This window comes from Tripterygium wilfordii, chromosome 18 (genome assembly GCF_013401445.1).
Source record: "Tripterygium wilfordii isolate XIE 37 chromosome 18, ASM1340144v1, whole genome shotgun sequence".
NCBI lineage: Eukaryota > Viridiplantae > Streptophyta > Magnoliopsida > Celastrales > Celastraceae > Tripterygium > Tripterygium wilfordii.
The window spans coordinates 7593630-7605711 of NC_052249.1; positions in this window are offsets into that span (position 1 = coordinate 7593630).

Genomic DNA, 12082 nt, shown 5'->3' on the forward strand with positions numbered 1-12082 from the left:
TTGAAGAAATACAAAATTAGCCCGAAATAAAATCCAATAGAAAGTGCATGAGGGAATTATTCCCAAATTAGAAAATCAAAGGGGAAAAAGTAAATCTCTCCAAGCAAAAAATATAATTTAAAAAAAAAATCTTCCCACGTGGAAAAAATCACTTTTTTTATAAGTAATGGAAAAAATCCTACCAAAACATGAAAACATAAATCAATAAATAAAAAGGAAACATGAAAACTGAAAAATCAAAGTTAGCTCAACATAATAATCCAATAGAAAAGCCAATGAGGGAAAGGTCATAAATCTAAATAAATGATCAAAAATCAAAGTAAAGTTATGAATAAAGGCAAATGAAAAAACCAAATAAAGGGGGGAAAAATCCACAATACAAAATCCTACCAACTGAGAAAATAATCATACCCGGACATGAATACATAGATTAGTATTTAGTAATATAAAAAGTCAGAAAAGCAAAATTATCTCAGAATATGATATACTCAAGAATGCATGAAGAAGAAATCCACAATACCAGAAATCTTTTGCTCGGCCATTTGAAATTAACACAAAAATGAAGTATGCATCTCACTTGTGCTCTTCCAAGTTAAATCAACACAAAAATCCAAAGCCACATGAACAACTTTACACATTATATGATGTACATGTTGCAGTCAGCTTCAAGTATAGCATATGTTAAGACTTCTGAGGAGTTGTATGCATTAATGCAAAACAAAGACTAACCTAGAAGTGAATAGAGAAAGAGTCTAGAATACAACGTAAACAGATAAATCAAAAAGTATGGGTACTTCGAATTCAGAAACCATTCATACAGACCACACTAGTAATGTTATACAAATATATATGAAAAAAAAATATCCAATATGTTGAGACCATCCATTAGATTCAATATTTGTAACAAAGCACTAAATCAAAATTTCCACCTACATATTGTGAACAGAGACAAGTGACGACTACTGACCAGATTTCATCCAACATACTTTCTCATTGAAAAAGATGCATAAGAAAATAACAAATTCCCGTTTGGTGATTTTACTCAAGAATAAACCCTGATAAATTGATAGAGGTAAATAGAAAACAAATTAAACAACAAATCATCATTGATGACCATTCAAAATTCATTGGCTACAAAACTATAAACTTGTTCAGCTATAGACAACCAATATGGAAAATTTCTGTACCTCGTGCTTTTTCCCCCTTCTTAGCTAGTCTTTACACAAAATTTAGGATGATTAAAAGGTTTTGCATAAATTTTTCAGTAATTTAACATCGAGACAAGTTGACATAATCAGAAAATATTTGCACTTTATATGTTGTTGTCCATGGCCCCATAGCACAAGATGGAAATCTTAATCAAAATGGATAGATAATGCTGAAAGTCATCCTACCCTAAAATGGCCAACTAAATACACTAAAAAAGTTATTTCAAAAAAAGGACGTCAAAACTCAAATTTAAGAACTTCTCTCAATTAAATTTTATCCTCAAGCGCTTCAGAAAACAACCTAATATCCACTCTTGCTTGAAACTAATTTGTTAATCAATTTGATAGATCATAGACCTCAAAATCCAAACAATGAAACTTTTAGCATTAAAGACCAATAGTAATGCCTGAATAGAGCAAAACCTATGGCAATTTGTACAAACCGCAAAATCAGTTCAATTCATTCACATAAACCAATCAACCATCACAATTATCACGATCAAACAGAGGAAAACATCATCAGCTAACGGATTTAGACTCCAGGATGAACTCAATGAAGCTCACCAAACCCCAAAATTCCATTCAATTGGCACACAAGAAGCATCTCAACAAAACAGGGCATAAACACCCCCAAAGCAACAGAAAAGGCAAAAGCTCAGAAGCGGTGGGAAAATAAGACAGTAATTTATGATTCCTCAAAATATAAATCATCCAAAGCAATTCGATAAAACCAAAGAGCGTCCGAAAAATCTGTTCGGTTCCAAGAAAGGCAGAAACAACAGTGAATCCAAAAATCATGCTCGATTTCGAACATGCAAACATCCTTATATATCGATTATTTTCAAAACAGAGTCCTTGAATTTGAAAGAGAAGGCATAAAGTAGGATTAAAGAAATAATTGAAGAGAGAGCCGTTAGAATAATTTTGAAAATAGAGCCATTGATTTTGAAAGAGGAAACACAGAGTCAGATTAGAGATACTTTTTGTATTACTTTAGAAACAGATTCGACAGAGAAAAAAAAGTGAATTGTGGATTTTCTTAAAAATTACCGCCGCTTGTGGAAGGGCAACAACAACCATGGCTGTTTGGATTTCAAAATTCAGTAGAAGCAGTAAGTACGTACCTGCCAAACACCACCGACGTAAAACGAGAATCGTGCCCTAAAAGTTTAAGAAAATCATGATGAGTTCCATGAATTCCAATCTTCAGATCTTCGATTTCTCTTCATCGTGTCCTTTTCCCAACTAGAATGGAAGAAGAGGAACGAGAAATTGAGAAATATAAAATCCCGAAGAGAAGAATCACGAACAACATAGCAGTATTGTAGCACCGTGAAAAGATCTCCAACTCCAGAGCTTCTCCCACTGTCCTTTTTGGGTTTTTAGGTTTGGAATTTCTGGAGTCTTGTGGTCATTGAGTCGGTATAAATAGGTAGGGACTCGAGAGCGTGGCTTTCAAAATTCAAATCCTTACGCGTGGGTGTTACGATTGAGGCCCACGGAAATTTCTGACCCATTTTTATTGTACCGTTAAGATTACACGTGGAGATCTTTTTGCTTATTTCGGGGATTTTAAGGTCAATTAAACCCATTTGTATTGTACCGTTAAGATTACAAGTGGAAATCTTTTTGCTTATTTCAGTGATTTTAGGTCAATTAAATAAATTAATCATTTTATTTTTTTTGAAAAATATGTCTGCTATCGTCAAAAAAAATTAGACAATCTGTTACTGTAAATTAATCCTTTTGACATATTGTGACTCGTAAACTGAAATAAAAATATATATTTGAAGCCAAACCAACCTTGAAACAAGCAATTGAATGAAAATACAGTTCTAATACATTGAGAATCTCATCAATCACTAATTGAATGCCACAATTTAATCAATAAAGCACAATAAAGAGACTTCCACATGCCACTGCTTGTTCTTTTTCAATTGTGAAAACTTTTGTTCCCAGCTCTCTACTCTCTCTTTTGCAACTCTATTCAATGTTTCTTGGATTCCAGACATCATACCCTTGAGTTCATAGAAATAAATATGAGCCCCATTGTCCAAAAGTCTAAAGATTTCATCACTGTATTCCTCAATTTTGTCTTGAACGTACATCTTGCCTCCGCTCTTGTTCTTTTCTTCTCTGCTGAGTGCTCTGTGGTATCAGAAGTGATCCGGATAGTCCTTAAGATATTGGGTGAACTCATCATCATAGAGGAGACTGTCCGTATTGGCTACCCTGAGGAAAAGCCATGCAAGGCCACTGAACATGAATATGGGTACAGACTCCATGAACATATGTCGAAGATAGCCTCTATAAGGAGCAACGCTGGCGCCAATAGCAATCATAATGTGTGTGGCATTTGGTTTATCTTCAAGTAGAAGCATTATCTTACCAGAGGGGCCTTGTAATATCCTAACCCGATTAACCTCCCATTTCCCGACGGCATAGGTGCACATCTGCTTCCCGACAGCATAGGCACATATCTGCTTCCTGCCTGGACCTTTTCCTCACGCTTCCACCTATCTTCGATACAAGAAATTGGCTTCTAGCCGCTTCTCAATAAATAGCTATCGAGGAAATCACGTACTTCAATCAAGAAAAAGAAATTGCGTAGGTAGAAGAATAGAGGTTGGCTCCAGTATAGAACTCAAACTGTTCATAGTACTTTGACGCGTTGATCGAGGTGGAGTGAACCTCGATGATGGTGAATCGGGATTTGGGGAGAATAAAAAGTAAATTAAGATAAAAATATGAAAATATTTTTAATAAATGGGGGATTTAAAAAAGAAAATTTTTGGCTCAAGAATCACTTAAATCGGATTTAAATTGGATTTATTATGAATTTTTGAAGGTAATTGAGCATTTTATTAAGGGGTGTTTTGAAAGAGGGGTGTTTTTACAAGGGAAATATTATATAAAAGAAAATTTTAAAAAATAAAAAATAAAAAATTGCAAAATTACCCTCTTTCTCACGATTTTCTCTCTCTTACATTTTCTCTCTCTTGTTTTTCTCTCACATGGGTCAACAACGATTTCGTGATTCCGGCGACGGTGATGGTGGTGGTTGGTACCAAAAGGAGCGTATGGACAAGACGAGCATAACCCAACTTGAATGAGGTTGAACAGAGCTCCGGTTTGGGAGAAATCTAGGATTGAAGTTCCGGCCACCGTGAACTTCCTCTGGTAGATCCGGCCGATTCCGACGACGGTTTGGCTTGTTTCACGTACCTATGAGTTCATCTTATCGAGCTCTTCAATTGATGTAAGATTTGGCAGGTTTGGGTGGCCGGATCTCAGGAGGTGGTGTTGAATGGGTTTGGGTCGAGTATGGCCGAGTTGACCCGGTTTAACCCATTTGACTCGGTTTGACACTGTTTGACCCGATTTAACTGTTGACCATTGAGTTTGACCATTGACCATAGTTGATCGAACGTATTTTAACTGTATTTTCGTATATCGTATTTTTTCGATGTAGACGGTGATCCCGATTGAGATTCGGAGTGAGTTGACTTTCGGAGTCAGGGGTTTCACGGGGACGGGTGCGTGGTATTCGTATTCTAATTTTCAGATAAGGGTTTTCGTGTCTCTCGCGTGTGGTTCTAGGGTTCCTGTTTCACGGATTCTTATTATATTGTGGTTCTGTCGGTTTCTGGGGGTGGAAATACGACATGTTTGTATGTTTTATACGTATTCTCTGTTGATTATCATTGTTGGTATGTTTTTAGGAGTGAGGTGATTAGAGGTGGTTGATGTAGACTGTGGGGCCCATATAGGAGCCTAATATATCGGATTATGATGGATTATACAATAGATCGGGTACGTGCCTGTAGACCGTTTGAGGTGAGGTGCATCAGAGGGGACGCTCTCTGGTGTAGGCTATGCTATCGGGATATCAGATCCTCATCCAGTTTTGGTGTGGACCTGGACTGAGAGACACCCTACGGGGATTAGGGTGGGTCCAGGGGTGGATTATGGATTACCGGAGACCAGTGTTTGTGGTTATGGTGCTGTATAGCCTTATCGGCTGTCATGTTACTTGGTTGGATTATTGATGGTTATACATTACTGTACTTCATATTATGCATCATATTCCTGGATTTCTTATTTTTGGATATCAGTGTTCCCTTTCTATGTCATACTGAGCTTCTTGGCTCACACCTCTTCTTATTTCCCTTTCAGGTGAGTTGGATAGAGGTGACGACGGTCAGCGGCGGGATGCATGAGCTAGTGTGTAGTCTCGAGCTGTTCTTTAGCTGAGTGTGAGGACTTTGGGTATTATATTTTGTATATATTACCTATTTACTCAGTCAGAACTCTAGTAGATATGTTTTCTTATTTTCGCTGTTGTATAGATACTCTGATGGTTTCAGTTGGTGTATATATGGTATTTAGGAGGGAATGTTTCCACATCATGTTTCAGGAGTTGTATCATTTTATATGTTGTTTTTAGATTTATATATTGGATTAAGGGTTGGTTCAGGGGGATGGGGTCCCCTGCCGGTCACGTTCTTGTGGGTATAGGTACACTTCAGCATACCTTAGGAGAGAGGGATGTCACAGGCCTGCCAATGAAATTCTAGTTTAGTTCGACAGCAAAGCACCGTCCTTGACCAAGAATCAAAATGCTAAGTCTAGCACTTAAGATGCTAACAAGAACGATTGAACAACCCAAAATAAAATAGCATAATAATAATGACTAAACCAACCATTTGAGCCAACATGAAAAGTGTCATAATGAAGAATCAAAGGCAACAAAACCACCTTGTAGCCATAACAGTCACGTTCTTGTGGGTATAGCTACACTTCAGTATACCTTAGGAGAGAGGGACGTGATAGGCCTGCCAATGAAATTCTAGTTTAGTTCGACAGCAAAGCACCGTCTTTGACCAAGAATCAAAATGCTGAGTCTAGCGCTTAAGATGCTAACAAGAACGATTGAACAACCCAAAATAAAATAGCATAATAATAATAACTAAACCAACCATTTGAGCCAACATGAAAAGTGTTATAATAAAGAATCAAAGGCAACAAAACCACCTTGTAGCCATAACAGTAACAAGTAAAATTATCCATCAATGACTGAAACACCATCACCATCACCATCCCGATCCCCATCCCAAAAAGGAATTTCCCGTGTACAAGAAAGCTGGAGGGCTTCGAATCAAAGAACCCATGGAGCCATAATTAACCTTCCAGACTGAAAAAAGGACAAATAGAAAATGAATTGGACAAGAGAACAATGACCATCCCAGAAATTTACCTTTTGAGAATGTTTCAGTTCTCATTCTCCTCTGTCCATAACGGTCAAAATTCACTTTTGGTGTGTAATTAAAACTTGACCCTTCCGACCATAGAATACAGATAATACAGATATTGAATTGGATAGTACAACTTTACCCTTCTATCCAATTTTCATTATTGATCTTGAGAATGATTTTTTCCTGGTTCAATTTCAATTTGATGATGACTTTGTTCGCGTTAGAGTTAAGGGCCCTTGGATCATCATAGGTCATGTTCTCATTGTTCAAGAATGGACTCCTTCATTCCGTGAATCAGACTGTGTAGTTTCCAAGGCGGTTGTGTGGGTGCGTTTTCCTGACTTACCTATTCAATATTACCATTCACAGTTACTAAAGGCTATGGGTGACTTGATTGGCCGATCAGTTAGGATTGATCTTAATACAAAGAATACTCAACGTGGTAAGTTTGCGAGGGTAGCTGTGGAGTTGGAGCTTTTGAATCCTTTATGTAGGTGAAATTATTTTAGATGGTTGTTCCCAGAAAATTAAGTATGAGGGGCTGCCATCTATTTGTTTTAATTGTGGACAGATTGGGCATAGTAGTACCCATTGTTCTCATCGCAATCAACAGCTTCCCAATGAACCAAGTGGGCCAATTGTCCATGCAATAGAAAGAGAAGGTGCAGAGGGATGTGTAACATCTAAGTCTAAGGATGGACATGATGGTAAAAGCGGCTTTGGGCCATGGATGCATGCTCAGTTCCGAGCAAGATCAAAATCACGGTGGTCAAACGTGGACCTGGGATCAAAAAATCTGTTCCGCGTACTACGGAAGCTAATGGTTCTCGTTTCCAGATTTTAAGTGATATGAATGAGAATTTCACGGAAGATATTCAAGCACACTCTAATCCTATTTTTCAGGAGGAGCCTATGTCAAAAGATCTAATCCTTGCGCCATTTAAGGGAAATAGGAGTAATCAGAGTTTAAACAAAGGTAAGAGTAAGGCTAAAATTGGGTCCAATCTAGTCCAACACAAAGAGCCCAAAATCTCGTTGGCCAACTCTGCAAGGGGTCAGCCAGCCTTGCTAAAGATTTTGAGCTTCCTTAATCTAGCAAAATAAAGGGTACAGGTCATAGTAAAATAAACCCTAACTCGGCCCCTAGATACAACCCATACTTCTGTTGTTTTATGTGAAAAGGAGGACATCCACCCATATTCCTCGTAATCAAGAACGGAAGATTGAAAGGAAATCGGTGACTGTTACTCTGCGGAAGGGTGTGAGTAAGCCTTCTCAGGAAGGTAAGAAATCCCTCCCGTCAAAGAAAGCACTCATCCGACTTATAGCTGAAGCGAAGCTAGAATTGGCCACAGATGATGTTAATGTGGACCTTTAAGCCTTGGGCTTGTTTTGTTTTTGTGGGGTGTTTTTCTTGTCTTTATTATTTATGTCTTTAATAACTTGGAATTGTTAGGGAGAGGCGGGTAAGCTCTTTCGGCTAGTTCTCAAGAATATGATTTCTACTTATCGGCCTAGTATTCTTGTATTGGTAGAGCCACGTATAAGTGGCACTAGAGTTGAGTCTGTGATTCGGTCCTTGAATTTTTCTCGGTCTCACAGTGTGGAAGCTCAGGGGTTTTCAGGTGGCATTTGGATTTTATGGCGTGAGGAGGAAGTGCATTTGGATATTTTACTTAATCGACGACAACTAATCCATGCTCGTGTGGTGTGGAAAAACAAGAATTTTGTTTTTACCGCTATCTATGGTAGTCCTAATGTTAGTAATCGAGACAAGTTATGGGCTTCTCTGAAAAGAATTTATTGCCATAATATTGAGTCATGGCTGTTAGCTGGTGACTTTAATGCTATCACTTGTTCTGATGAGAAGAAATGAGGGGCTAGATTTCGATCTTGATCTAGTGGGAAATTTAGGCGGTGCATTGAGACGTGTGAATTACTGGATTTAGGTTTCTCAGGGCCTAAATTTACATGGGTGAGTGGTGATATTTATGAGAGGTTGGATCGAGCTCTTTGTAATCAAGACTGGAGGATTCTTTTCGAGGAGGCTGCTGTTAGTCATTTATCGCGAGTTGAGTCAGATCATAGAGCTATCCTTATTCGCTTAGTTTCTCCCCTGCCCTTTATTCGCAGGAGGAGTTGTTTTCAGATGGCTTGGATGGCGTATAAAGACTTTGATAACCTTGTTGCTACTAATTGGCAGAAGCGAATAGGTTTGGGGGCTGCGACTAAAGTTTTCTGGGGGCAGCCCACAAATGGAATAAAAGGGACTTTGGTAATATATTTATTCCAAAAAAAATCTCTTGGCTAGGATTGCTGGTATTCAATGTGTCCTTGAGTATGTTCATTCAGATTTTTAGTAACTTTGGAAGCTAAATTACAAGCTGAACTTGAGCAAGTTCTTCTCCAGGAAGAGGTTTTTTGGTTTCAAAAATCGAAGAGTGAATGGAACCTTTTAGGAGATCGTAACACAAAATTTTTCCATGCGACAACTATATTGAGGCATAGGAAAAATCGCATTGAGAGACTGAAAAGCTCCACGGGTGAGTGGATTTCTGATCATTTTCACCTGAAACAGTTGGCAGTAGATTTCTTTACAAATCTTTACACTGATGATAATCCATCTGGCAATGTCTCTCTTCCTGGTTTTAGCCCAGCTACTATTTCTAGTGATGATGTTGTTTGTCTCTCCTCTAAGGTTACGTGGGATGAAGTTCGAATAGCTCTCTTTGATATGAACCCTACGAAAGCTACTGGTCCTGATGGGGTTCCGGCTTTATTTTTTCAAGACCAATGGGGGAGGTGGTAGGATCTACTATTTTTGACTTTGTGAATCGAGCTTTCTCCTTACAAGATTGGGAAGATGATATGAATACTACTATTCTGGTGCTCATACCGAAAGTTGATATTCCTATAAATATTTCTCAGTTTCGTCCTGTTAGCTTATGTAATGTGTCTTACAAGATTCTTACTAGTTGATTATTAATCGCATCAAGAACCATTTGCCAAAGCTGGTGTCTTCTACTCAGAGTAGCTTTGTTCTTGGTACGCACATCACTAATAACATTATTGTGGAACAAGAGATTGTTCATTCCATGCATCGTAAAACAGGGAAAAGCCATTAAAGTAGATCTCACAAAAGCGTATGATCGTTTGAAGTGGCCTTTCATTCAGGACACATTGAAGTTGTTTGGTTTTCCACCTCAGTTGATTAAAACTATTATGAAATGTGTTAGTTCTTCTTCTATGCAAGTTTGTTGGAATGGGGATTTATCTGAGAAGTTTGTTCCATCTCGGGGAGTTCGTCAAGGGGACCCTTTCTCGCCTTATTTATTTGTTTTATGCATGGAACATCTATCTCTTCTTATTGAGTCTGCTGTTGGGGAGGGTATTTGGAAGCCAATTTATCTATCTCGAAAGGTTCCTAAAATCTCTCACCTTTTTTTTGCGGATGATTTATTGTTGTTTGTCGAGGCTTCTTTTGATCAAGTGGATGTCATTAAAGGCTGCTTGGATAAATTTTGTAAAGCTTCGTAGTGAACAATGAGAAAACTTCTATTTTTTGCTCTCACAATACTCCAAAGGATTTGGCAAGGAGGATTAGTCGTGCCTTCGGTTTTAAGCTGACTGAAAATCTGGGTAAATATTTGAGAGTTCCTTTATTACATAAGGGTGTGGGGGCTCATTCTTTTGATTATATTGTTGACCGTGTTCGTGCTAAACTTAGTGCTTGGAAGGCCAGAACCATATCTCTTGCTGGGCGTATTACGCTTACTAAATCTGTCTTAGCTGCTTTGCCAATTTATTGTATGCAAACAATGAAACTTCCAATGTTAGTTTGTAAGGAGATTGAGAAATTGTGTCGCAAATTTATATAGGGCTCAAGGGATGATTTTTGTAAGACTTCACTAGTAAATTGGGATAAGGTTTGTAGTAATAAATCAATTGGAGGTCTCAGTGTCAGGAGAATGGTGGCTTAGAATGATGCTTTGCTTATGAAGTTAGGATGGTCTTTGTTAGTTAACAAGAATACCCTTTGGGTGCAAGTTATACGTGCTAAGTATCAAGTGGGGAATAAGTTATTTCCTCATGAGCTTCGAAGGTCTGTTGGTTCTAATTTGTGGCATGCTTTTCAGAATATTTGGCCATATCTAATGCAAGGAGTTACATGGGCTATTGGCAATGGTTTGCATGTTAAATTTTGGAAGGATCAATGGATTGCCAATGGCATCATTTTAGCCAATGAAACTATTATCCCTATTTCTAGTGATATGGAGCAAAATGTGGTAAGTGATTTGGTTGCAACCTCTAGTGAGTGGAACTGGATGATTTTAAACCAGTATCTTTCTCCTCATATGTGTAGTAAAATTGCTACAATCCGGGCCCCTTCTTTGGAAGCAGGTGAGGATGCTATTTTTTGGGGTCTTGAGCAAAAATGTATTTATTCTTGCAAATCTGGATATTCTTTGCTTACTGACACGACAAATATTATGGAGGACCCAGTGTGGTCTAAAGTTTGGAGTTGGGATAGGCCCGGGCGAATTAGGAGCTTTTTGTGGTTGGTGGCTCATGATAGCTTACTCACTAACTCACTTAGAGTTAAGAGGAAAATGTCAGATTCGGTAGTTTGTTTCCATTACATGTGTATGGAGGAAACTGCTTTACATGTTCTCCGAGATTGTTCAGAAGCAAGCATTATTTGGCATGCATTGGGAGCAACCCTGCAGATGTCTGATTTTTTTTCTCTGAACTTGCAGGAGTGGTTGGTTTGTAATCTTTCAGTGAAGAGGCCTACACATGATGGGGAGAAGTGGGATATTATCTTTGGTACTACTTGTTGGCTGTTCTAGCAATGGCGGAACAAGTTGTGCTTTGATGAAGAATTCAGATTCCCTTATAGTCCGTTGCTACTTATCCGGCAAAAGGTGAGTTCTTGGAAGATCACGGAGTCGATTGTCTCTAGAATTAAGAGGACTGTCCAAGCTAGGGTGGAGAGATCTATTAAATGGGTGCCGCCAGACATTTCTTGGGTGAAAATCAATACGGATGGAGCAGTGCGTACTGTTGAGGATCGTGCAGTGGCTAGAGGTGTACTTAGAGATTCAGCTGGGACTTGGTTAGATGGGTTCTCAGTGAATATTAGTAGTTGCTCAGTGCTTAATGCGGAGTTGTGGGGGGTGCTAGTTGGCCTTCAGAGAGCTTGGGATCTAGGATTCCGCAAAGTGATGTTGGAAGTGGATTCACAGGGTGTGGTGAACCTGCTAAATAAGCAGGATGTTCCGACCAATGCCCATTCTCATTTAATTTCTCCTATTAAATGGCTTCTTAGTCAGAATTGGCAAATTAAAGTTAGTCATGTTTATCGTGAGGCTAACTTCAGTGCTGATAAGTTAGCCAACTTTTGCTTTGATTTGTCTCAGGGAGTGCATTTCTTCTCTTATCCTCCTGCTATTTGTATTTCTTATCTTTGGGATGATATTGTAGGGGTTTTCCGCCCCAGGCTTTGCCCGGTTTAATAAAATTTTGTTTCTTTAAAAAAAAAATAAGTTGCTTATATTTTTGTTGAGAAATCATATATTTTGGAAGGTTTTCGAGTTTGGTTGGAAGATTTTCATTCTC